The sequence below is a fragment of the Podarcis pityusensis genome, assembly GCF_964106645.2.
Source record: "Podarcis pityusensis genome assembly, chromosome: 10".
Taxonomy (NCBI): Eukaryota; Metazoa; Chordata; class Lepidosauria; order Squamata; family Lacertidae; genus Podarcis; species Podarcis pityusensis.
The window spans coordinates 69,047,412-69,073,792 of record NC_138035.1 but is presented as its reverse complement, the minus strand read 5'-3'; the positions used below and the strand labels follow the sequence as shown (position 1 = coordinate 69,073,792).

Genomic DNA, 26,381 nt, shown 5'->3' with positions numbered 1-26,381 from the left:
TCTGCCTCCGCCTGAGCCCCATGAGACCTCCAGGTATAGGGCCGTATAATAATAATAATAATAATAATAATAATAATACAGTCATACCTCATATTATGTTTGCTTCACAATACGTTTTTTCAGGTTGCGTCCTGCGGTGACCCGGAAGTACCGAAAAGGGTTCCTTCCAGGTTTCGCCGCTCCTCACCGCTCGCGCATGCGCAGACTCGCAAAATGACGTCGCACGCATGCGCAGAAGCGGCGAATCACAACCTGTGCGTGCACAGACGCGCCGCTGCAGGTTGTGTTCTGCTCATGTTGCGAATGGGCCTCCGGAACGGATTCCGTTCGCAACCAGAGGTACCACTGTAATAATAATAATAATAATAATAATAATAATATCATCTACTCCTGGGTTGTTACCTCCATGTGGAAGACGTCTGGTCTACATAGTTCATGTGCAAGCACTCATGAGAATCTGCAGCATAACATTCCAGCTTAATCCCAAATTTTGTCTTTGTATACACAAAATCTTGGCATCCAGCCAGTTTTGTTTTTGTTTTGTTTTGTTTTTAATTTCTGGTTTCTTGGCAACTCTGCCCCACATTACCATTTGCCCTTCCATAAACGAGCAAAGCTTCATGGAACTATATTAATATAGCCCATCTCCTGAGGTGAGGTTTCAGCCCCCCCCCCCCCAAATCCTTCACATAATATATGCGCACATTGAAAGTCTAAATTGAATGTTAAAAATACTTGTGTGTTATCTTCCGTACTAACATACAGCATGGAGTTTTGTCACAAAAGTGTTCTCTCGCAACCACACGGGGAGGGGGTCAAGCAGGGCCACTGAGAAATGGCAGGGGAGGCCTCTCATCCTGCTCAGGTGTGCTGAAGTACAAAGCATGGGGTTTTTTTTTTAAGGCAGGGCATCCCACCCCACCTAAACACAGCTCAGTAATGGCTGGCCATGCTCCGTGGCCTGTAGGATCCATAATATGTTCAGTCAGAGGCAGTGAGGGGAGGGAGGCATTGTCCCACTTGAGCCCCCAGCCTTTTGTAATACCCTGAAAGGGAATGTCCCTGCTGGCTGGAGCTTGGAACAGGAGTATTCCGTGGGAGCGATGGCACACTTCAACCATATAATCCAGACGATATAAATAAGAGAAGGAACAGCTTTTGCCAGATTCACTCCAAACAGTGTTGAATTCGGTGTTGATTGTACTAAGAGTAGACCCATTGACATTGGTGGGCATAAGTTAATTAGATCCATTAATTTCAGCAGCCTACTCTGACTAGAAATTCAATACAGTGGTACCTCAGGTTACAGACGCTTCAGGTTACAGACTCCGCTAACCCAGAAATAGTACCTCAGGTTAAGAACTTTGCTTCAGGATGAGAACAGAAATTGTGTGCGGGGACCCTTAAAAACCACGGCCACGAGGGTCGTGGACATGGAGACTCGGCTGGCACCGCTAGCGCCCTCCCGACTCGTGAAGGAGCCTTTTTAAAGGCTACGGATCGGGTGCCGGGGAGAAGCGTGGTGCTTTGAGTCCTCTGCTATCCCTGCCGAGCGCAGCCGCATGCCATCCGGCGGAGAGCGCTGACTTCTTCTATTGAAAATTCGGACTTTTAGACAACAACCCGTGAGTAATTTGGAAACTGGGTTTAAAAGGAGGAAAAAAAAAGAATTTCTTTTTGAAATTGGATACGAGCGGGGGGGATCCAAAAAGGAAGTCAGTCCCCCCCCCTATTGTAAACCTTTCAAGACAAGGACGGGGAAACCAAGGTCCAAAAAGATTTGTATTGCTGATAATCACTAAGAATTCCACGATGGGGAATCATAAGAACTGTGCTGGAGGATGAATTGAGGGAGAAGAAACGTAACCCCCCCCCCTGGGAACCGGGGTGATTGAAGAGAGAGCCTGGTGAAAAGAGTCGGAGATTTTGACAGCTGTCAAAGTAGCTGTCAAAGTCGGAAAGTAGAGAGGATTTTATTATGAGAACTTTGCTGGCTAAATTTGTTACAATTTGCTACAACTCGTTAAAACTTGGATACAAAATGGCGAAAATATGGATAACAATCGGACTTTTGGACTAGAGAAGACAAAGTTATAACAATCCCCCTAGAGGAGTTTCGGGACATTACAAAGATGGTCGTAAGTGAAAAAAAAAAAACACCATTGGAATTTTACAGGACTGGTTATCTTCTGGGAAAGCTGCAAAACGGAAATAATATTTTGTCTACAGGGTGTTCAGCTAAAGGAGATAATAGAATTTTCTATTGAAGAAAGGAAGGGACTGAACGCAAGTTTTTGTTCCTGAATAATAATAATCCCTGCAGACTTACTAAGCTTCTGAATTAGAACGTTTCAGCAGCGGAACAAGAGGAAACTGGACTATAATTTGGAAAGAACAATGGGGGGAGTTTTATTTAAGATCTGAAGTTAAGTGTTCTAAAAATAATTATGAAAGGGAAAAAAAGAAAAAAAAACCAGCAAGGAGTTGGGGGAAATAGGTGATTCTTGGATTGTAAGAATTCCAGGCGGATAATATGGTTTGGTGGTCAGGGGGAAATTAAACCGGGGACAGGGGGGGAGAACTAAAATCCAAAGGCTTGTCAACTTCTTTTTTTGAACTGGCTTTGTCTCATCTTTTATACTCTTTATTTCTTATTTCTGATATCTTTATTATGTGGGGTGTTTCTATTATTAAAAAAAAGGGAAATTGTGGAATGAAAATGGGGTGGGCCCTGGGAAAGAAGTTTTCTGTGTTTTATTAAGGGTATTGATGTGGAGCGTAGAAATTTTAAATTCGAATAATGGTTTAAACAAATTAAGTTTTTATTTAGAACTGAGAGCTTGTGGAGCCAACAATATGAAAAAGGAATATGGTAGGGGTGGGGGAAGGGGGGAGTCCCAGAAAGCGGATTTATGAAAATAAGGCTATGAACGTATTTTAATTATTGCTTTCTGTATTTTCTTTTTTTTTTTTTTTTTTGAAAATCTTAATAAATATTATTTAAAAAAAAAAAAAAAGAGAACAGAAATTGTGCTTCGGCGGCAGCGGGAGGCCCCATTAGCTAAAGTGGTGCTTCAGGTTAAGAACAGTTTCAGGTTAAGAACGGACCTCCGGAACGAATTAAGTACGTAACCAGAGGTTCCACTGTAGTGTTCTATATTAACCATCTCTGTCCATTCCTTACATGGTTTCCAGCCTTATCAGTACATCGGTGTCATAACTTGCTGCTCTGGGCTCCTTCAGGAGGAAGGATGGGGTACACATTTAAAAATAATAATATATAAGTTTTAACAGATCTTTTCTTTCTGCCTTTATCCAACGGCAAAGGCATATGAAATAGCTGCCCATGTTAGGCTGAAATTATGTGTACATTTACGTTTTAGTAGATCCCATTCAACCCAGTAGGATTTATCTCGGACCACTTTGCAGGTGACTGGGCTGTTAATTCCTCTGTCTTGAGATTACTTACATATAGGCAGCATCAAGCACTATTCCTTCAGTGAATAATTTAAAATAATGGCTGGCAGAAGTGGAAGCGATGATCTCTTAAGTCTTCTGTGGTACTTTGGCACAGCCTTATTACAAATCCATGAATGGTTATTGCCTTTGTAAAGTCCCAGGTGTTTGTTCAAACGGAGGCATGATTTCTCTCTCTCTCTCTCTCTCTCTCTCTTATCCTGCAATGAAGAGGGTCTTACAGAACCGGCATAAGAACTGATGAAAGTGAACAGAGTTTATTCTGCTTTGTGATGAGCAGGCTCTATTTCACTAGAGTTGCAAAGCTCTGACTCAACAGATCTATTCCAGAGCATCTCCCAGAGTTCAAAAGAATCAACCAAGTCACTTGGCTCCTCACACATCTTTTTCAGCAATATAGTCATCAGTTCTGTTCTCATACACAACACCTAGATTTATTTCTGCATCCTGCCATTTTGCTAATGCACCTTTTAAGCCGACATGTCACACATGTCGAATTTTATTTGGAGTGTGCAAATTTTATTTGGAGAAAGGGGAGTTCAGTAAGTTATACTGGAGTAAATGAAAGAGAATTGCCCCGAGAATTGCAATCTGACTAAAATGAATTATTCTGATGCAAATTTCTGTGGCCTTGCCGTCATCTTTCTCTGGAGATCACTGTGCTTCCTCAACCCCTCACTGGTTTTCTACCATCTTGTGAAGATGTTTTTATTTCAATAGGCATTGTTTCATTCTCTGGAAGTTTAGTATGTTTGAATATGCCGTTCCCATCTAGTTTTCTTTTAGCTTGGGGTTTTGTTTGGTGATTATTTTAATCTCTATGCTGTAAGCCACTTTAAGCTTTTTAAAAAAAACAGAAAGGGAGGGTATAAATGTTTGTAATGAATAAAATAATATTTATTTAAATGGATATTATTGGCATCTTAGAAGCTTAGGATCAGTATGTATCCTCGTGGGAGCTGAATCCTGACCTCTAGGCATTAAAAACCAAAATGCTGCCTGATTATCCTTTTTCAAAAAAACCTGAAATCCCACCTCACATAATTCTCCTGTAGATACAGTTGCTTGCTCAATATTGCCCCTAAAACAGGAGTTGACTTATTTGTGCATTTCTGGAGTTGTGAAGTCTTCATTGAGTTATTTTCTCACTTCATCTCCCGAGGAGTGACTTACCTGAAAACAGTCCCACAAGTCAATTGTGGAACCTGCCATCTGAAGTTGAGAGCTAGTTCTCAAACCTTCTCTAAGACAGGTTTTTTTTAACTGTGTAAGAGCATTGCTGGATCAGACCAATGGCCTATCGAGTCCAGCATTCTTTTCTTACAGTGGCCAACCTGATACCTAAGGGAAGCAGTCTACTGTCTCTGTGTGAAAGACTTTATTGCCCCTATACTGAAATAATATTTTTCTAATAGGCAGCAGTTGGGGGTTTGAGGACCTTGAAGACCTGGGGAATCATGCAGAAGGTCAGAAAACTGGCAATGGTGGTTCAGGAGAAGTTGGGAAGAACTTTAGAGGTATAAAAACAACACCCGTTAAATAACTTTTTGTTAGGGTCTATTGAAAAGTCAGAAAGTGGTAAGAAAACTTTTGTGTGTTTTTTTTATAAGATATTTATTAAGGTTTTCAAAATATTACAAAGTAAAAATAGAAAAAAGAAAAATACAAAATAAAAATAGTTAAAAACAACTCAATCTTTCCATTACTTATTTTTCATTAGCTTGTTTCCCGGACCTCCTCACGCCTCCCTTTTTTGTATTCCAATTCAGTTTGTTGGTTCAGCAAATCCTTCCCCTCTTTGTTTATCCTAATCTTTAATCTTAAAGTATTGTAACATTAAATTTTTACCTGTTAATAATCCATTTTTCATATTCCCTTATAGTATCTCAGCTAAAAACCACTTAATTTCTAATTAACTTTTGAATTCCCCAAAACGTCTCTTCATATTAGATGTTCAGGGAACAAAATGTTTCTAGCTCTCAAATTATTATATAGCTCGCTTATTAGCTTATTGATAATGTGATAGAATAGCAATTTATAGGCTCAGGATCTTGATTGAAAAAAGGAACTTTGTCTTAGTACACAGAATATTCTCAGATACTGCACTTGGGCTGAGCAAGGCACAGGTCAGCCTGGCAGACATTGGAGTGAATTGCTTCTCAGAGGACTGATAAAATAATTCTCTGGTGTGTAATGCCCAAAAGTATGTTGCAAGAATTTTAATATAATCAATCAGAATCATTCCTTGAGGACCAGGTGCAATTCTGCTTCTGGGCACACTGCCCACTCTAAATGAATTGGGATCTTGACCCAAATTAAGTCTCTGAAATGGTGACCCTAGGGATTGGCACATTTGTTTTGCGAACATGGGATGCATACTGTGATGGCGAATAAGGTAATGTCTATGAGGCCACAACCTACTGGCTAATGCTTGAAATATTAACTTCAAAATATACTCTTCCTCTGCAATGCAGTTTTTTACTGGGGTTATAAACATGTACGTTTTGATAGGAGCAGTGGAGGCAGGAAGCCCAGTGGTAGGTGGAGCCATAGCTAACTAATTCTGGTTTTGTCCTCACCCTCCTCCTTCTTGAATTCTACAAGGGCAACTCTGTGACTAAGGAGGAGGACGATGAAACTGACAGGCTGTGCTACCCCTTGGACTAATTATAAATAAGATAGCAGGCATGTAGGGTCTGGCTAAGGGCAGACTGAAGTGGACAGGGCAGTGCCCCATTTAACCTAATGGCTGTTTCAAAGTCTTTGTTAGCTTTCTAGAAAAAGAGGTGCCTCCCTTGTTCTCTTATAATGGCGCCCATCTGAGAGGTGCCAGAACTATGTTTTCAAATGGACATACTGTGGAGTAATGCAGAATCAATCAGCAGTAAGCTTTTCTGAATGAGGCCAGTTTCACAAGAAGCACTTTTCAGCTACAAAAGGAAAACAAACAAAGAAAAAGCCATAGATCTAGACTCTGTGTGCAGTACATCATAAGGGGGAAAGCTACTCAATCTCCATTGATTCAAAATGGCGCCCAATTTTTGACATATTTCCCCATCCCCACCTCAGGAACCCCTGTGCTGAGTTTGGCAACGATATCTGGAGAAGTGGCTGAAATTATGTCAAAAATGGGCAAAGTTGCACCAAAGTGATGCTTTGATCTTGATTCACAATGGCACCTGGTGTCCAAATGGCAACAAAGTCTGTTTCTCCACGTCAGGAACCCTTATGCCAAGTTTGGTGGTGATATCATGAGACACAGCCATACCTAGGCCAAAAAACGAGTGAAGTCACAGCAAAGTGATGTTTAGAGCCACCATCTTGATTTAAAATGTCTGGCATCCAGACACTGAAAAAGATCACCACCCCCATCTCAGGAATCCCCATGGCATGTTTGGCAACAAGTATCTCGAGGCAGCTTGACCTACAGAGAACAAGCAGACACACCACTTTCCAGAATCTATTGTAAATGAAATTGAAAATAGGTACTCATACCTGTTGCAACAGGATTCATTATAATAACCACACAGTACTTCTTAATGGGATACATGGATATGGCATTACCTTATTACATTTAATGCTCTAGTCTAGCTAAAAGGTTTGATAATGAAGCTGCTTGCTTCCAAATTATGTCCGTATCTGTATCTAGCTTTGCCTCTCAGGAGAGAAAAATGCTGCAGAGGACTCAGCTGTCTACTTCTTCAGCGGTCATGCTCCTCAGTGCCTTATCAGGAAGCAGAGAGTAAAAAAGAAAAAGAAAATCCTTAAGAGGCTTAGAAGTGCTCTTGGTGTCCAGGGAAACATTTAGGAAAGGGAGGGGGGGAAATAACCAAAGGTATTTCTAGGAAGAAATTAGAGCAACGCAGGTCCTTCTGGCTCAGGCTGAAACTGGACACAATTTGCAGGCGTAATGGTGCTATTGGCAAATCAGCCTGAAAATGGGAACAGTCTAGATGCACGCCATGTTGACCTATAAATGACCCCGTCCTGCATGGACGGCAGGTTCTTACAGAATGTATATACACCCTTGCTTAAAGGATGCATTCACCCATATGTGTCCATTCCTTGATGACTACAGCATCAAGTGATGCAGTGAAACAGCCATCATAGATAAGGAACATGGATGAAGCTTTCAGCAGGCCCAGCTTTTTCAATAAATAAGTTCACAGATTCAGTGCCATTAGGGTTGCCATATTTCAAAAAGTGAATATCTGGACACAAAAGTCATTGATGTTTTTTTGGCAAAGTTGCTGAGCTTTAAAATCATCCCCCCCAAAATAAGAAGTAGTTTCTGGGCTATCTTTAAGGGAAATTGCCAAAAACGACACTGCCAACATGGGTTTCCATATTGGAGAATTTTTGCAGTTTTCGCCCGGACGCTGCTTCCGACTGCAGTATTCCAGCTATGTCCAGGAAATTCTGGATGTACGGCAAGCCTAAATGCCGTGTCATCAAACCACTTGTAAATCTACTCCAAGATCTGGTGTGTTATTTGGGTCAACTCAAATCTACACTTGTACAACACTTTTTTTTGCTAGTCTATCAGTTGTGGCTTAGTTCACAAAGCTGTTTGAGATCTAGTTGGTGAAGCTGCCTTCTATCATGACGTACAGGGACACAGGTGGCGCTGTGGGTTAAACCACAGAGCCTAGGACTTGCTGATCAGAAGGTTGGCGGTTCGAATCCCCGCGACGGGGTGAGCTCCCACTGCTCGGTCCCTGCTCCTGCCAACCTAGCAGTTCGAAAGCACGTCAAAGTGCAAGTAGATAAATAGGTACTGCTCCGGCGGGAAGGTAAACGGCGTTTCCGTGCGCTGCTCTGGTTTGCCAGAAGTGGCTTAGTCATGCTGGCCACATGACCCGGAAGCTGGATGCCGGCTCCCTCGGCCAGTAAAGCGAGATAAGCGCAGCAACCCCAGAGTCAGCCTAATGGTCAGGGGTCCCTTTACCTTTACCTTTCCCGAGACAGGCCTTTTGTTGATTTAGCCCAGTATTGTGCTCTTTGCCTGGCTACAGCTATCCAAGCTCTCAAGCAGTGATCTCTTCCACCCCTATTACCAGCTGCCACTAGACACTTTCACGGTCTCATGACACCTAGACTTTGCCTCCACAGTCGGAGGCTGCATGCTTCTGAATACCAGCGCTGGAGAATTCAGGAGGGGAGATGTTCTTCTCCTGGGCTTTTGGTTGGCCACTGTGAGAACAGGATGTTCTTATGCAAAAGCTCAAATCTACTTGAAGGCCTTTAGTTTACCAAAGTGAAGCCATGACTGAAGGAACCATAGGGTCTGTGGCCCAGTAATTGATGATCCTAAAACTTACTTCAAATATCAGTCAAGGGTTTGTTGGTTTCAGACAGTGGAAGAACACACCAGCCTTCTCAGGAACAAAATATATGTGGGACTGAAATAACTAATCTCAGCCTTGGCTTCCATCTTTTTTCTGTGTTGTCCAGGTCCCAAAGGCTTGGATTGGACAACAGTGCTGTTTTAAAGAACATATAAATATTCCACCATCATTGTATTAAAATTCCATTTAACAGATTCTAAAATCCTCAGTCCCATACAAGCTTAACCACCTTCCCTTTTGGGGAAGAGATTTCTTTAGGATCAAGCAAGCACCATGAAGTTTCACCAGCTGTGCAAACAGATCTGCTGCCTCAGTTCTTTCATGTCAGAAAGCTTTTGAGTATGTAGCTTTTTTCGGCTCTTTGTTGGATTTTCATGACTTTCTTCTACTTTTATCTGCAAGATGCATCTCTGGAAATGCAAGGCCCAGATAACCCCCAGGAAGTTCTATTTCTGACTACTAGGGATGGACAAGTCTGTCAATTTTGGTTTTCTTTTGTTTTCTCATTTTTCCACTTTTAAGTTTAGTCCTCCGCATTTCTGTACCTGTTTGAGATTTATTCTTTAAGTCCTAATGAAAATTCATCAGCATTTTAGTGTGGATTTCTCCTAATCTGCACATTTTGGTATGTAATTTTACTGAAGAGATATCTCTTTTGCCAGCAGTATCCCTTAATATATGCATTTTTGTACTAATTACTTGGTTGGAGAATTGCACCATAAAATTTAGAGGAGTGTGAATTTTGAAGCATAGCTCGGTTTTAGTTCATTTATTGTGTCAGGAAGTGTGAATTAAACAGATGTGCATTAAAATGTGAACTGAATTTCCCCTCCCTCCCTAGCGATTACTTGAAAATATTATTTTGAGTCTTTGGCCTTACTCCGATTTGAAAATTAAAGTGAGCAAATCCAGAAACTCCACGATGTAATGGAGGCAATTGTAATTGTGGTTCTGATTACAATTTATTTGCTTTTTAAATTACTGTCTGGCTGGTTTAGCTATGAGCATGATTTCTCTTGAGTATATTTCCGGTGGGTTTCCCCCCTCCCTCCTTTTTTAATATAGGGGAGAAAATGCAACGTATTCATCAAGGCGGAAATTGCTTTTCCTTATTATTTAAAACGTATTCACTCCTGTCGAAATGAACTTGTTGACATGCACCATGTTTTCTTTTTGAATTTGACTTCCGTCTTCCCTGCAGTTGGGACTCTAGGCTGAGTTGGTTTACAGAGCATGTTTCATTAAGCCCTCGTTTCAAGGAGATTAACGAGCCACATGCAGCTCTGAACAGGGCAGCTAATTATTGGTAATGTAGTTTCGCAGCAGCGTTGAAGGACCAACTCCCAGCTGGCTCTAACTGAGGCTGTGGCAAAGCCCTGGTGGGAACTCCATTGCCTGGTCCTGCAGAACCTCCCATTTTGCTAGTTCAGAAGAACACTCTGGATAAAAATAGTCATATACGAGTTATTGAACTGCAGTGGTTAGCAAGGGTGGTATTGTGAGAGCAGAAAAAGAAGAAAGTGATGAAGTGCCAGGAAGCTCAAAAGATTTTGAAAAACCCTGGAAGGGAAATGTTGAATGATGAGCCAGAAAATTCCCTTCACACAGAGAAATGTCAAACATAATAGGGAGGCATTCGCTTCGTAGTTTTGAATGGCAGCTTATGCTGTACACCTCACGTTATCCTACGCTCCTCCAATGCTCTTCTCTTGTGCAAAATAAGTTGTGCTTTTCTGTACAATGGGTATCACGCTCTAACGCCTTTCCAGCAAAGCAAAACCCACTTTGTTCATGTTTCAAACTGAACGGTCAAGTGCAAAAGAAGAAGAAGCCATGAGCAGGCAAGCGAAAGAATGAGAAAAATAGTTGCTCCCGAAAAACATTGCTGCTTTAGTTCATTTTTATGGGCTTTCCCCTTTGTGCATTGTTCCTGTAGCACAGGAGTTTCTCAGCTGGGAGGGGTCACAATGGGGCAATACATGGAACATTGATCTTTGTACAGTAAGCTACAATCCACCCACCCGAAAGACAGAGGTTCCTACACCCATCTCTTTCCATCCAGGCAAGCAAACAGCATTGTTGATGGTCCAGAACACATTCCAGCCAGGCAAAAGAACTGAGGAGGGTGTGGAGCAGGGCCATTGAGGAGCATGGCCTAGGGAGGGGTGTGGCCTGTAGAGACTCCCAAGGACCAGGTAAGGGGGGTTTAAATTTGGTCCCTGGGCCTGAGCTTCCCCACCACTGCTGTAGCATGTGTGGTCTCATCATACTGTCAGGGACTGGGCAGAGGAGCAATGGTGGAGACCGCCTCCCCATCTTGACCCTTCCAGTGAGGAGGAAGACAGTATAGATTTACCACAGGGGTTTGAGGGAGATAGCAGATGAGGGGGATAGCTGGGAAACCATGGGACAGCCAGAACAACACCCAGCTGACACGTTGTCATTAGAAAGCATCCCAGACCCTCCATCTCCCAGAACCCGGCGAGCCTTAAAAGTAGGAGAGCAAAGAGCTCAAAGACAGAGGGCATGTAGCAGCACCCGTAGAAGTGATGGATGAGGAAGTGGGAGAGACGGTCGGGTGGAGATTCACTGGGGACGCCATTATCTGGGTTCTATAGCATCCCTGTGTGAAGATTGAAATAAAAAAGGACGGTAAGAAACTTTTCCTTGCCTTTTTACTTTCCTGGGCAACCAGCCGGGAGCCGCTGACAGCATCCTGACACATACCCTCCAACATTCCTCAGATGAAAATGTCCCTATTTTCATCTGAGGAATGTTGAAAGGTATGCATCTGTGTATAATTCTGTGTCCGGCCTCAGTTGGTTCACTTGGTTTTAAGCAGAGAGAAGAACAAATCTCTGTAGGAATGTGACGGTTGCTTCATAGCAAACTAACATCACTGTACAAAGGAAGAAATAATAAAATCTGGTTTCCATGCGCACCTATAAAGCTGCATTGTGCTCAGGGGTGCCAACGGGAATAAAATATTGGGAGGGCCCAGGTAAGCCCCTCCCCACATAACTGGTTAATTCCTGATTAATTCAATTAATTCCTCACATGACACGGCACATGCACACCATTTCAGTGGCAGTACCCATCAACTGGGGGGGAGGGCGGGGACCTTGAAAAGCACCACATTGGGGACCGAAGGACTAGATGGATGATGTTGGGTCATATTGGGCTGCTGGGAAATGAGTGCTATATGCAGACTCTCCACCACTTCCGTCCCCTTTCCCACAATTCACCTGGACCTCTCTGGTATTCTTCCCTGTGACAGAAGAGGATGAGGCAGCCGAAGGTTTGTCTTCCAGATTCCCTCCAAAACTCCTTGGAAAGGAAAAAGTTTCACTTCTGCTACCCGGTAACAGTGTTGGAGCGTGTCTTAATGGTGCCCAGAGAGGGTTGGAAGGGCGCCACGAGGAGGACGCAACAAACAAGGCAGACACACACCCTTCAAAGGATAAATAGCTGGTGTGCTGTCAGTAGAGTTGGGCCCCTGGAAGGTTGTATGCTGGGCCCTTGGAAAAGCATTCCTACCCTATATCTACTTTTAATGTAAGGAGTAATTGCTGTGTAGTTTACACTGAGAGGAAAAGGGAGATGTGGGAATATGATTGAAGTTGTTTGCCTTCTCTTCTCATCCAAAGTTGTCCTTCCTCAGGTACAACCATAGAATCCTTTGTGAACTAGAAAACCTGAAATAGTTACCAGCGTAGAAGGCAGTTGATTCTGAGGAAGGTTGTGACATTTTAGGTGTGAGGGAGCTACACAATACTTATCCAGCTTTCATGATAGCAATATGTTTGTTGCATTAATTCCTCTCAAAGAGAACTCTTTTGGGGATTCGTTTGAAGGATTAACAGAAATATCGGTGGCTTTAGAACAAGACTTGCAATATATACTAGAAGACCTTTAATTTTTCACTTTGTCGGACAAAGCGGCCCAAACTACAGCACGGCTGTTTTTCTATTTCGGTCTCCAGGTCTGTTATCAGCAAACTACTTATTTCTGCAGGGTTCCTATTGACCCAAGATATCAATGGCAGAGTAAATAGTTTGCTGAGTGTAGCCTAAAGCAGGAGAGTCATCTTGACCCCCCTGTGTGCCTTTACAAGCTACCTGACAAGCAGAAAATTTGCAAGTGAAGCTTGCCTTGTTAAAGGGAAGCGATAGGACAAGAATCCACAGTTTTGTGTTGCCTTGTAGCTGTTAATGGCGTTGGAGGTCTGCTGATATTCTTGGACATCTTCTTGTGCATATGTCACCCCTGATTTATTTCTGGGTGCTGCTTCCTCCCCCCACCCGCAAAAGAGGACACAAATTTGCACATGGCCATGAATGTAAAATTTATGCAAATTTTCTGTCTTCTATTGTGAGTAGGGGCCCCAATCCACAGACAGTATACTCAGCCCCCCAAAAAGGTTGTCATCTCTGGGTTGGCCAGTGATCTTGGTATAAAGCAACTTCCTATGTTTATAGTTATGATTATGACACCTCAGAAGCGTTTTCCGTGCAATAGGTAATGTTAAATAAATTAACACTGATTTTAAATGTCCTGTCTACACCAGAGTTGAATTAAAGATAAAAGTGACAGTCATGAGATCAGTGAATGCGAATATGAGGAGAATTTTGAATAGGCTTTGTAATTACATGCTTTGTACAGGTGCCGGAGTCTTTATCCAATATTGAAGGCTTCACCTGAGAAACACAAGTAGAAATGTTAGAATATAAAATATAGCTGCATTACAGAAAGTTGGTTTCTTAGAACAATTCTTTAGATCTTATCCAGTGAATTAGAGAACCATGACTATAGCTGCCCTCTGGTGGAGGAAAATGTAACCATGCTGGGGTTTTGCCATCCGTTTATTGGAGGCTCATTGAGCGCTTTCTGGAGCAAGAAGCACAAGTTATGTCTCATAGCCCTAACATTTGGCATGGCTCAGTGGTATGTGGCTGTTATGAAGCCCAGGGGGAACTTCTCTTTGCACACTTTCAGGCAGCCCGAAAGAGGCACTAGTCATCTGTCTCAGCCCTAAATACAATCATTTTTAGGTTTGCCGGACGTCCGGGGAAACCCGGGCTGACTTACCTATCCGGGTTTCATGAAGAAGACCGAAAGTAGAATACCGCTACAGAACATAGAATTACAGTACATAGAATTTCTCCTCAGTTTCTGGAACATTGTTTGTCTTCACGACACTGAGAAGACAGACCACAGCTCAAGCTGAAAGATTGTGAGCTCAACACACAGAGTGACTATTTGCACGAAACAATTTGCCTTTTAAAACAATTTCTTCTTGACTGGGAGCTGTGAATTAAGTCTTTACTCTAATGCACTATATAATGAACTGCATTCGAAATATGTTTATTTTTAGCAAATAAATGCTAATGTAAGCTTGCTGTTACAAAAATAGAAGGCAGTGCTGGTCGAGGAGCAAAATCACGAAGATCTTTTCATTGCTAATAATTAAGAGGTGAGGCAGAGATTCTGCCCTTCCTATCATCTCTTGACACTTCCTCCCCCTCCTTGTTCTTCTCCTTCCCACCCAAATTAACAAAAATAACAAGTCTTTAACTTGAAGATTTTTTTTTAAGTGACATCAGCTTATGTCGGTGTAATAGAAACAGTTTTACACAGCCAAAGAAGTAGAAGAGGTCATATTTGTTGTGTCCTGTTCCTTTCCCAAGTATAGATTAAGTCATTGAGATGATGCCTAGCCATTTCTATAGTGCTATCCAGAGTTCAACGTGATGCACAAGATAATCTCAGTAACCCTTGCCCAAAATGTTTGTAGGATTGGCATTCCAAATTACAGTTTGAGGGGAGAGGCCAAATAATGATGGATTGTCTAAAGGTGAGGTAGCACACTCCCAGTTATTCCCAGCAGGCTGGTGAAATAAAGAAAAGCTTGGTGGGAAACCAAGAATAGATTTTTGTGTATAAGGGTTGTGAGCTTAATTCTGGGGATATAAACAAATCCTTGGGGTGATCATATGCTCAGAGGTTGCCTGTGCCCCATAGCCACTATTTTGCACCTAGTTCTGGTGGTGGACCTTGAAGAAGTTCTACTAAATCCAAAACAAAGTCAGATGCTGCAGGTCTGAAGTCTGCCCACCTCTGGTCTAAAGCACACCTGAAGGAGCATCTCCACCCCCATCATTCAGCCCGGACACTGAGGTCCATCTCCGAGGGCCTTCTGGTAGTTCCCTCACTGCAAGAAGTGAAGTTACAGGGAACCAGGCAGAGGGCCTTCTCGGCAGTGGCGCCTGCCCATGGAATGCCAAGGAGATAAAGACCTACACAACTTTTAGAAGACATCTGAAGGCAGCCCTCTAGTGGGAAGTTTTTAATGTTTGACATTTGATTATGTTTTTATAAGTGTTGGAAGCCTCCCAGAGTGGCTGGGGAACTATCCCAAAGTCAAGAACTATCCCAAAGTTATTAGCAATGGCACAGACTCCTTTTTTTAAGAAGCAAAGGGCTTTGTGCATTCAGCATGCATACGGAGTGCGTAAAACAATGTCACTCCCTGAGATGAGTTGGCTGGAAGAATAATCTGATGAGGTCTGAAATGCAGGTGAAATGTTTGTTTCATTTATGGCTTATATCCCACTTTTCCTTCCTGGGGGAAGCCCCAAGCTGAAAACAGAAAACAGCACAACCCAAAATACCAGAATAATAAATATAACATAACATAGCATATATCAAAATCTGAAACAAGTCAACACCACATCGTGTTAAAATACTGGTGTAACAAGCCTATCCAATCCTTAAAATGTTATTAAATAACAAGAATCCTACCTCTGGACTTGAGGTCCTCACCCCATATCATACCCCTGTATATCCCCCCTGGCAAGAAGGTGTATAGTAGTTTTTCATAGCTTGTCTCCTGATACTGATGGGGTTTTTTTATCTCAAAGCATTAATAGAATTGCACATTCTGACACTTCTTGTATAAGGTGGTTATACTATTTCTACTACTCCCCGAGGCTGGCAAAAATGTATGAATTTCTGATTTTTAAACCCTTAAAACACACACGAAAAGACCTTTAAAACCAAGTTCCCAACAGGCTACAAACCAATAGTTTATAGTCTTTCTCTATCTCAGTTAAACCTATCTTCTAGATTTCAGCTCAGATAGAATGCTCATCAGAACACTGAGCGGAAAGAGAGGGAAGCAGTCTTGGCACAAGGAGAAAGGAATACGAACCACATTCATACAAATAGCTTTCGGTGCGCAGCAGGTGATTCATAACGAAAGCCCCATTGGCAGCACTAGGGAGCACCTGGTGGGATCTCTGTACTGCAGGGACTCCCTGAGTCAACACTAACCAGCACTGAGAGACAGTCTCTCTTCGCAAGGAGCAATGTGGAGCACACCTCAAGCTCCCATTTTTTCCTCCACATCCTCATTTGTGGGGTAGGCAGATGTGGTTTGGAGGAAATGGCCCCATGGCCAAATCAGGACCTCTGGGCCAGAGGTTCCCCACTGCTATTTTAAAATTTGGCAATTTCTAGGATTGCAACAATACAGGCAATTCTCAATTTACTCTGGGGTTCATATAGTCCAACCCCCTGCAATGCAGAAATCTTTTGCCCAATGCAGGACTCGAACCCACAACCCTGAGATTAAGAGACTCATGATCTATCAGGTTATATTCTGGGGATCTTGTGTAAAGCCAAAATCGTGTATAGTCAAAAAGGTAGTAGATAGGACTGCCAAAGACTTTTTCCCCAGATGCCCACCCCCTTTTTAATTTAGTGTAATTTTTTTATTGCCAAGCGCATAAAGCTGAATGCACACAAGTTAAATGTGCATAACTTGCAAGTTCCCTATACACAATCACTACCATTCAAAAATGTGGGCATCTTCAGGGTAATGGCTTGCATTACACTGTCTGTGAAGGTTGCAGTAAATACTGCTAATGTGAATTATTTTCCCCCATTGCCCCATTAAGTAAGTTACGTTTTTTATCAGAAAAACAGCATGGATTATCTTAGCAGATTGTTAGGAGCTTAACATTCATTAATGTTAAATCCTGCAGAATACTTCGGTTACCAAACATTTCAGGATTTATGTGTCTCAACCCAGATGAAATATTTGGTTATCTCACTTTAAAGTTTTAAAATGTGTTTGAGGCTATTGCATGTTTCCTTTGTCTCTCAGGTTGCTTATCATCACACGCTTGCATTCCATTCAGTGTCAGGAACTGAAGGACCTTGTTTCCCCAAAGATGGTAAACCTGAGTCCTGGGTGGGAGCTCACATGACCAAATACTTCACCATGCAAAAGTAATCCCTCTACATACAAAAGGCATGTTGGGAGAGAATGGTTCTAGCCAAACACTCTCCCTTATATGCCAGGGGTGTTGTTTTTTATGTACTAGGGTTTCTTCAACTTGTCTATCCACCTCTCACAGCTTTCATCACCTCTCTTTGGAAACAAGTCTCATGTAGAGATGTGCATTTGCTTTTAATTAATAAAGTGACAACGTCCAAATTAGTTGATTTCCTTTCAGTTGGTTAAAAGTAAAAAAGAAAGAAAACAAAATGCAGTGCTATTATTTTCTCATAATGTCCTGTTGTGAGCCTGGGGTGCAAAACCATCTAGCAAGTTAAGCCAAAGGCCAACTAGCATTGTAAATGCATCACTGTGACCCTCGTGTTGGTGTCACAATTTGGCAGTACCCAGTGAGGGGCACTGTGGAGAGGGCACCGTGAAAGCTGTTCTGGGATCTCGTGAGAGGAAGGGGGTAGAATAAATATAATAAATCATAATAGCTGCTTTGAGTTTCTTGCTGCTAATTCCGTCGGCAGAGTAGTTGTTGTTGGCGTCCATCTGTCTTGAGAGACAATGGAGTGCACCTCTGGGGGTGAAGCCAAACCGCAGCATTAGCGGCACCCGGTGACCTCCCTGGGGCACAAGCCTGGGCAGTATTTATAGAGATCCTGGGCTGCCCAGAGAACAAGACACACACACACTGGCCTCTCTGAAGTGGTCCAAAGGAAAGCTGAGCAATACTTGACTGCAGGAGCTGCCAGAAGCAGGTGTACAAGGTCTTAGGGACGCCACTCCAGATTTGTGTAGGGTTTATGCCTTAGCCATTTCTTCTGCTGCAGATATCCCACAATGCAGCAGATGTTTAGGACCAGAGTTTTCCTACTTCCAGTTGGGCTACCTTCCCAGGTTGACGAGCCCCATCTGCCCCTCACTTCCCTCTATGCCACACGCAGAAACCTCCTTCTTGACCATGGGACCCACTATTGGTCTTCTCCCCTCAATCCACCAGAGCCTGTCTTTCCATGCAGAGGATCCCTAACTCCCCAAGGGTTTGAGACCTGTTTTTGCTGTCCCGTCGAAATCATTCCTGGGGTGTGGCCACTGTCACATTCTGACAGCTTCTAGGAGGCACAGGTGAGAGCTGAGTGCAGGGGGGCAGAACCAAACTACCCCAGAAGGAGCACAATGTGTACCTGAGGTGCTTGTTGTTGTTTAGTCGTTTAGTCGTGTCCGACTCTTCGTGACCCCATGGACCAGAGCACACCAGGCACTTCTATCTTCACCTGAGGTGTTACCCCTCCCCTATCCCTCCATACAGTTCCTCCCAGTTCTAACCCTGGGATAGATTGTCCACCTTTGGTCCCCACCCTGCGCTCATTTTTGTAGTTTTGTCCCTCTGTTTCATTTCTTTCTCTTTAAATTTGCCCAAGTGTTTTGCTGTTTTTCTTGCGAATTCTTATCTTTATTTGCATATTCTCCATCGCATCATCCCACCCCATCTCCCGTGGATATTACCCTGTTCACTGCCCTTCACAACTCTTTCAGTTCCTTAGCATCTGGTGTTGGTGAAGGCTGACCTTCCATAAATGGTGGGCTTCCCTGTGGCTTGAGGTGACCATCACACTGCCAAGTCCAAGACGCTGTCCCTGCCCATGCAACCAATCTCTGGGCTGCCACTTTTCCTGCCCAAATGCAATCTTCCTCCTGTATTTACCTCACACACGTTTTGCTGCTTAGGCCCCCATCTGCCACCATCTGTTCTGTCTCTCTACTATTCAGCATTCCCTGCCTGCCATAGGGTGCCAGACAAGGCCTGCCTCTGCCCACTGCTTTTTAGTCCACCCACTGCCTGCTGACAGCTTGTCTCTCTCCCTCCCTCTCCTGATCTTTCTGTCTGGCAGATGCTTTATCAAAGGTGTCATGCCCGTTCCTGCTCCTCTTCTGCCCATCTGAAGCTTGCCAATTTGTGACTGCATGCACAATATACATTTAAAGCACAAGACTCCCTCTGCGAAGAAACCTGGGAGCTGAAGTTTGTTAAGGATGTGGGGAACTGTAGCTCTGTGAGGGTAAACAACAGCTCTGAGGACTCTTTGGGGGAAGTTGTGTGCTTTCAATGTTTGTTGAGCACACAGCCTGCGCCTTCAACTGTGTCCGAGCCTAGCAGACACTGCAAATTGTCATCCTGATGTATCTGGGATTCCTGTCCCCTCTCCATTATCTTTACTTTTTGTTGTTGTTGTTGTTGTTCCATGCCATCCTCAGGCACCAGTGGCATAGCACAGGGGCAGTTACTCTGGGCACAAGATGATCAGGGGTGCAAAATTTCAACACCTGGCACTGTCTCAATACAGCTGTGCACGTCCACCACTGGGCTACCTTGAAAATGGCTTCTCCATGCGAACCAGGAAGTGCCCTCTCCAGACAATGGAATGACTCTTCTCTTCTTCTTTTTTTTTTAAAAAAAATATTTATTACTTTTCCAACAATTTAAACACTACAAAAAAAATAAACAATACAATACAATACAAAAACAGTACATAACACTAACACATTAAACTAACAAAACAAAACAAAAACAGTTTAAAACGCATCAAACAGTTTCAATACTTATCTTTCATTCACTTATTTCAACGACCTCCTCACACCTCCCTTTTTGTATTCCACTTCTATTAATTGTTTCAGCAATTCCTTTCCATCTTCCTCTGTTTTCTATCTTATAATTATCTTAACACATTCTAACCTTATTTTTTCCTTTAATACTCTATTAATCTATTTATACTTAATTCCTTATAACATTTCTACTAAAGCCATATAACTTCATTCCAACATTTTTCTAGCATTCATTAATTTTACAGTATTTCTGTAAATAGTCTTTAAACTTTTTCCAGTCTTCTTCCACCGACTCTTCTCCCTGGTCTCGGATTCTGCCAGTCATTTCCGCCAATTCCATGTAGTCCATCAACTTCATCTGCCATTCATCCCGGGTGGGTAAATCTTGTGTCTTCCAAGGAATGACTCCTCTCTTCTTATCTCTGTGGCCAGGTGACACAGACATGTTTAGGCAGTTGAATGTGCATGCGTACTCCATCCGTTTCCCTCCCTCCCAGCCCTCTCTGCACAGCCCGGGTACCAGCAACCCATGCTATGCATGTCAGGCGCTCACTGAAAGTAGCATCTCGTAGTTAGAATATCTGCCTGCCAGCTCTCCTCTGTTAGCCTCCCGTGATAATGCACACTTCAGAGTCACAGGCTGACTGGTGGTTGCTGGGCCCACACTTTTCTGCAGCCTATGTCGGTTAGAGAAAGAGAAACACTGCCCACAGACTTAGGGTTGCCACATTTCAAACAGTGAAAATCTGGACAGAAAAGTTGTTTGGCTGAATTCGGGGGTGGGGTGGGGGGAGAGCGCAAGAGCTATTTTTAAGGGAAATTGCTGAAAATTGCACCACCGGCATGAGTTGCCAGATGGGACTTCCATGGACATTTTAGCGATTTCTGCTCGGATACTGCTTCCGACTTCAGTATTCTGGATATATCCGGGAAATTCCGAATGTATGGCAATGCTAACAGACTCCTGTTTCTGCATGTGTCAATGACTGAGGGAGACATTGTGGTCACATGTTGATGATTTCTGCTGAAAATGAGAGAGATTGGCCATTGTAGCTTCATGTGGATGTGGCCCCCCTGAAGAATAGAGTGCCCCATTGTTTCCCCGTGATGAAGAGGGACTGGCCCAGGTGCCCTCATGATGGTGCTGCCCCCCTGAAGAAATGAGAAACTGCTCACCACTTTCAAGAGAGCCATTATGTTTGCATCCTGCACCAGAGAGCTTCTTTCTTGGAGCCAAATGGTAGCAGCTTTCATCAACTGCTTTTGTTGAATGGCAGGTGCAGGGTCCGCAATTTGGGAACATGGTGTGTGGGGAGCGGTAGTTTTATGCTTCCCACTTTCATAGCCCTGAAGCAAATCCCTCACCCTCCACTATATTGCTGTAGCCCAAGGTTTTGCATCAATTTCTGATCTGAATGTGTCTCTATTTTGAAGGAACAGGTACCAGTCTCTCCTTTGGAGGCAGTTTTTTTCTTTCTTTCTTCATTAAAGCCTTTAGTTACATACTCAATTTATTGCACACAGTTTAGGAATTAATCCCTTAAATCAGGTGCAGGAAATCTTTGGCTGCCCAGATGTTACTGCGCTACAACTTCCATCAGCCCCTGCAGGAATGGCCCATTGGTTTCCCACAATTCCCTTAAGTAAAGCGTTGTGGTTAGAATGTTGGACGAGGGCTGGAGAGGCCTGGGTTCAAATCTCACTTAGCCCTGAAAGGTCACGGGCAGACCTTGGACCAGTCACTTGATCAGGCATAGAACACGGGATTTTGCAAGAATATCACTGAAATCTCTGCGAATATTCAAGCAGCCCAACAGACATTTGCCTCCCCAAATATTTGGTGTCTTGGGCCTCTATATCTCTTGGAGAGTCTAATTGCCTGTCTTCCTTTTTCAATTTTTGTGCCCTGAGCGCATCTCCATAATTTAGTAAATAATCTCTATTTTTGCTCCATGTATCATTGGAATGCTTTTATGTGCTGTAGTGAGGCGAGGAGGAAATTTGCCATTGGAACATTATTAAAGGGCCTCTTGACAGATAATTGGATGCTGGAATGGCACTGGGCTTGACCTCATCAAGAAAACCATTTCCTCTCCATCAGCATCTTGGTGAACCTTTATAATAATCACAGCAGGCTAGAAAGAGAGAGAAGCAAAGAATTAACCCCTTGAAAGTTGGCCTTAACAAAAAAAAATTCAATCAATTGAACAGTTGAGAGTCTGTTCCAGTTAAGAATCTACCAAAGAATGAATGGACACCAATTTACTGCAAAGACTACATGTTCCTTTCCAGGAATCTTAAGGCCTATTTTCTTGTGTGTAATAGCCTTCCTCCTCTGGACACACATTTTATCTCACTTATGTACTCAGTAGGTCACTGCATTTTGCAGGAAGCTTGGTGTCTCTAAAATATCAGGCGCCTGCTCCACATCAGCTCCAAGGAGGAGTTTCAAGGGAGGCTGCCACTGTTTGGAACAGCATCCCTGTTGAGACATGACAGGTGCCTATGATTTGTAATTTCCAGAAACAATAGAAGACATTTTTATTTCACCAAAACCTTTCCAGCTGGAGTGGGGAGGGATTAGGTCTCTGCCTTGGGCGTTTATTTGTATTGTTCTTTAACCTATATTCATTTGTTTCGTTTTGTTTTTGGCTTTTTGGATTGTTCTTAAACCTGTGCTCATTCTCCTTTTTTTTGTATGATTGTAATCTCCTTTTAAATTGTATGAAAGGTGACTCATAAATGAATAAAATAATAATGTGTACAACTTTAGAAGACACAGTACGCTTGCAGCTTAACACGCATGTAACTGGTTGAAATTGCGCAAGTTAAATCCAAGCAAGGCGGAAAGCTTAAAAGCTCTTTATGCGCCAAGTCTGCTTGGGTTATGCAGCACATAAAGAGATTTTAATCTCTCTGCCTGGCTTGGGGAGCAACGCCTGCTCTGTGTGCTTTCTCTGGGAAGCTCATGTGAAATCTCTCTTTAAAAAAAAAAAAAAGATATTTATTAAAGTTTCAACATATTACAAAAATAAGGGAAAAAAAGAAAGAGAAAAGAAAAAAAGAAAAAAGAGAAAATGAAAATACAAGGTAAAAACAGTTAAAAACAGATCAGTCTTTCCATATCTTATCTTTCATTTGCTTGTTTCCCTGACCTCCTCACACCTCCCTTTTTTGTATTCCAGTTCAATTAGTTAATTCAGCAAATCCTTTCCCTCTTTGATTTTATCTTAATCTTTTATCTTAATATATTATAACTTTAGATTATCACCTGTTAACAATCCATTTTTACATATTCCTTTATAACATTGCTGCTAAAAACCACTTAACTTCAATCCAACATCATTCTAACATTCATTAATTTTGCAGTATTTCTGTAGATAGTTTTTAAATTTCTTCCAATCTTCTTCCACCGACTCTTCTCCCTGGTCTCGGATTCTGCCAGTCATTTCCGCCAGTTCCATATAGTCCATCACCTTCATCTGCCATTCTTCCAGAGTGGGTAAATCTTGTGTCTTCCAATACTTTGCAATAAGTATTCTTGCTGCTGTTGTAGCATACATAAAGAAAGTTCTATCCTTCTTTAACACCAATTGGCCAACCATGCCCAGGAGAAAGGCCTCTGGTTTCTTCAGAAAGGTATATTTAAATACCTTTTTCATTTCATTATAAATCATCTCCCAGAAAGCCTTAATACTTGGGCACGTCCACCAAAGGTGAAAGAATGTACCTTCAGTTTCTTTACATTTCCAACATTTATTATCGGGCAAATGATAGATTTTTGCAAGCTTGACTGGTGTCATGTACCACCTGTAAATCATTTTCATAATATTCTCTCTTAAGGCATTACATGCCGTAAACTTCATACCTGTGGTCCATAACTGTTCCCAGTCAGCCATCATTATGTTATGTCCAACATCTTGTGCCCATTTAATCATAGCAGATTTCACCGTTTCATCCTGAGTATTCCATTTCAACAGCAAGTTATACATCTTTGACAAAATCTTGGTTTTGGAATCTAACAGTTCTGTTTCCAATTTTGATTTTTCCACCTGGAAGCCAATTTTCTTGTCCAAATTATATCCCTCCATTATCTGATAATAATGAAGCCAATCTCGCACTTTATTTTTTAGTTTTTCAAAACTCTGCAGTTTCAATTTGTCTCCCTCTTGTTCCAAAATTTCCCAATATTTCGGCCATTTGGCCTCCATATTGAGCTTTTTCTGAGCCTTCGCATCCATCGGTGACAACCACCTTGGGGTTTAATTTTCAAGTAGGTCCTTATATCTTATCCAGACATTAAACAATGCTTTCCTGACAATATGATTTTTAAATGCTTTATGTGCTTTGACCTTATCATACCACAAATATGCATGCCATCCAAATACATTATTAAAACCTTCTAAATCCAAAATGTCTGTGTTTTCAAGAAGCAGCCATTCTTTCAGCCAGCAAAAAGCTGCTGATTCATAATAAAGTTTAAGATCTGGCAGGGCAAATCCACCTCTTTCCTTTGCGTCCGTTAGTATTTTAAATTTTATTCTAGGTTTCTTGCCCGCTCATGTGAAATCTCTCAGGGCTCTGGGGAAAATGAGCCCATCAAAATCTCACATGGCCAACTATGTACAAATGCTATGCGTTTATTTGTGTGCCTGTTTGTATATTAAGAAACTGGCAGGACACCGTTCTGAAGCCTGTCTGTCTGGGACGCAACAATTGTCAGAGCATTCGCGCAGGGATGGAATTCTAAAGACCCTGAAACGGTTTTGGTCAGTCCCTTAAGGCAATGCGTTCTCACCAGCAGCAGACAAGGCTTCAGACTGAATAGGTCAGCTACACAGATTCAACATCTCGCAAGGAGGTGAGGATGACAGGAAGTCCTTCAGAACCCTTGAAACAGAACACGTGGCTAATTTGGACAATGCAGACTCCTTAAATGCTGCATTCATTAACTGTGAGGTGCATGTGACAGCTTTAAAAAGAAAAGGAAAATGATTTGTAGGTAGCCTGCATGGATATACGACTTCAAGGATTCCAGAGCGCATGACAGGTTACAAGGCCAGAGGAGTGTGTGCAACATTGATTGAGGGAAATTGACTTGCTTATGGAGCAGCTGCTATTATACAACATTAACTAGTAGCCTATGACATTTATTAAATTCCCTCTTTCATCTACATAACCCCATTATGTAAGAACTTTGCAAGAGAACTAAAAAAGCTTTCAATGTGTTGTGGCCCTGAAATTGAATATCAAAGGTTTCTGCGCTTAATAAAACATGGTGAAGACTTTGAATAGAAAATTGGCAATAAACTGTGAGTTTTCCTTTAAAAAAAAAAATCCTTAATGTTGGATATGATCTGGTTAGGTATAAGCTTAGATCAAATTATGAGAAGACTGGTGATATAAAGCACTAACAATGGCTTGGTCTACTTACCAATGATGTAGTGGAGAGGGAACCATTGAAACACAACTGGTCCTGCGAAAGACGGGTGTGGGGAGAGAGATTTGGTGCCACACAAGGAAATACCTTTTTGTTCCTGAGCCTCTGAGGAAGCAGTTCCAGTCACTGTAGAGAGGGCAACACTCCACACGCCAGTGGTGGATCATGGGACCAGAGTCAAACGTGGGTGGAACCACAACTGTTAATTTACTGACACACTCTTCTCTATCCTCCATCCAGGCAAGCAGGAACCATAGTCAGAGTCCATAGCATGTTCCAGCCAGGCAAAAGCCCTCAAGGAAGATGCAAAGCCGGGACAGTGAGGGGTGTGGCCAGGAAGAGCCAGTGTGGCCAATGAAGAGTCCTAAAGCCCAGATAGAGAGGCTTGAAGGGCCACATTCAGAGCCTGAGATTTTCCACCCCTGTGTCAGGGAGCCGACAGGGAGAATAGGTCGTACACAGTTCAGAGAAAGACAGTGACACGCCGGCTAACTTACAGTTAGTTTCTTTATTAAGGAAACAGAGCAGAGAACACATAGAGACTTCTAAGGGTTGCTTCTTTCTAGATGAAGCCATTGCCCGAACTGGCTTATAACTCCCCCAACTCCACTCTATAACCCTCTGTGTCAGGCCCCTCTCTCTGTCTACAACAACTCTGTTTCTGCCTGGCTCTCTGCTCTGTAACGTGCAATAGACGCCTTGTTTTTATTGGGGGGGGCGGCAGGAGGTCAGCAGAGAAGCTATCGGGGTGGCTGTGTGGTGGAGCTGCCAAATTTGATTCCTGTCTCTGCTGTGTACTGGCGCACCTGCCTGTTTCCTCCTCTCCATCCTCCTCCAAGCTCCCAGTCTCCCGCTCTTCTCCTCTGGGGTGTGGCCAGTTTCCCACCATCAGGAGCTCAGATCCAAAGTCCTCTGGGCTTTCCCTGGGGGGCTCCTAGTCAGACAGCTTCTACCTCTCATCCAGCCAGTCCCCAACACCCTACTATCTATAACCCTATGCCATATTTAAAAAGAAATCTGATCTGGTGCGAGGCAAATTCCTGTGGTCAGACTGGGACACAGTACTTCTTTCCACATGAGTTTGTGGGCATCTTCAACCACAGACTATCAAAGAGGAACGAACTAAGCAATGTGTATGTTGCTTGTTGTTGTTGTTCTGCTCTTCCGTTTTTCATTTTCTACCGTCTATATGTTTTTATTCAGTTTTAATTTTTTATGACTG

The 26,381-nt window shown here is 42.7% G+C and overlaps 1 protein-coding gene across 1 annotated transcript in view; it reads left to right on the top strand.

Moving 5' to 3' along the window:
- Nucleotides 1-26,381, top strand: part of LHFPL3 (LHFPL tetraspan subfamily member 3) — a gene marked incomplete at its 5' end in the record, with an annotated part of 239,956 nt that overhangs the window by 208,552 nt on the left and 5,023 nt on the right. The gene's annotated exons all lie outside the window — the stretch shown is intronic.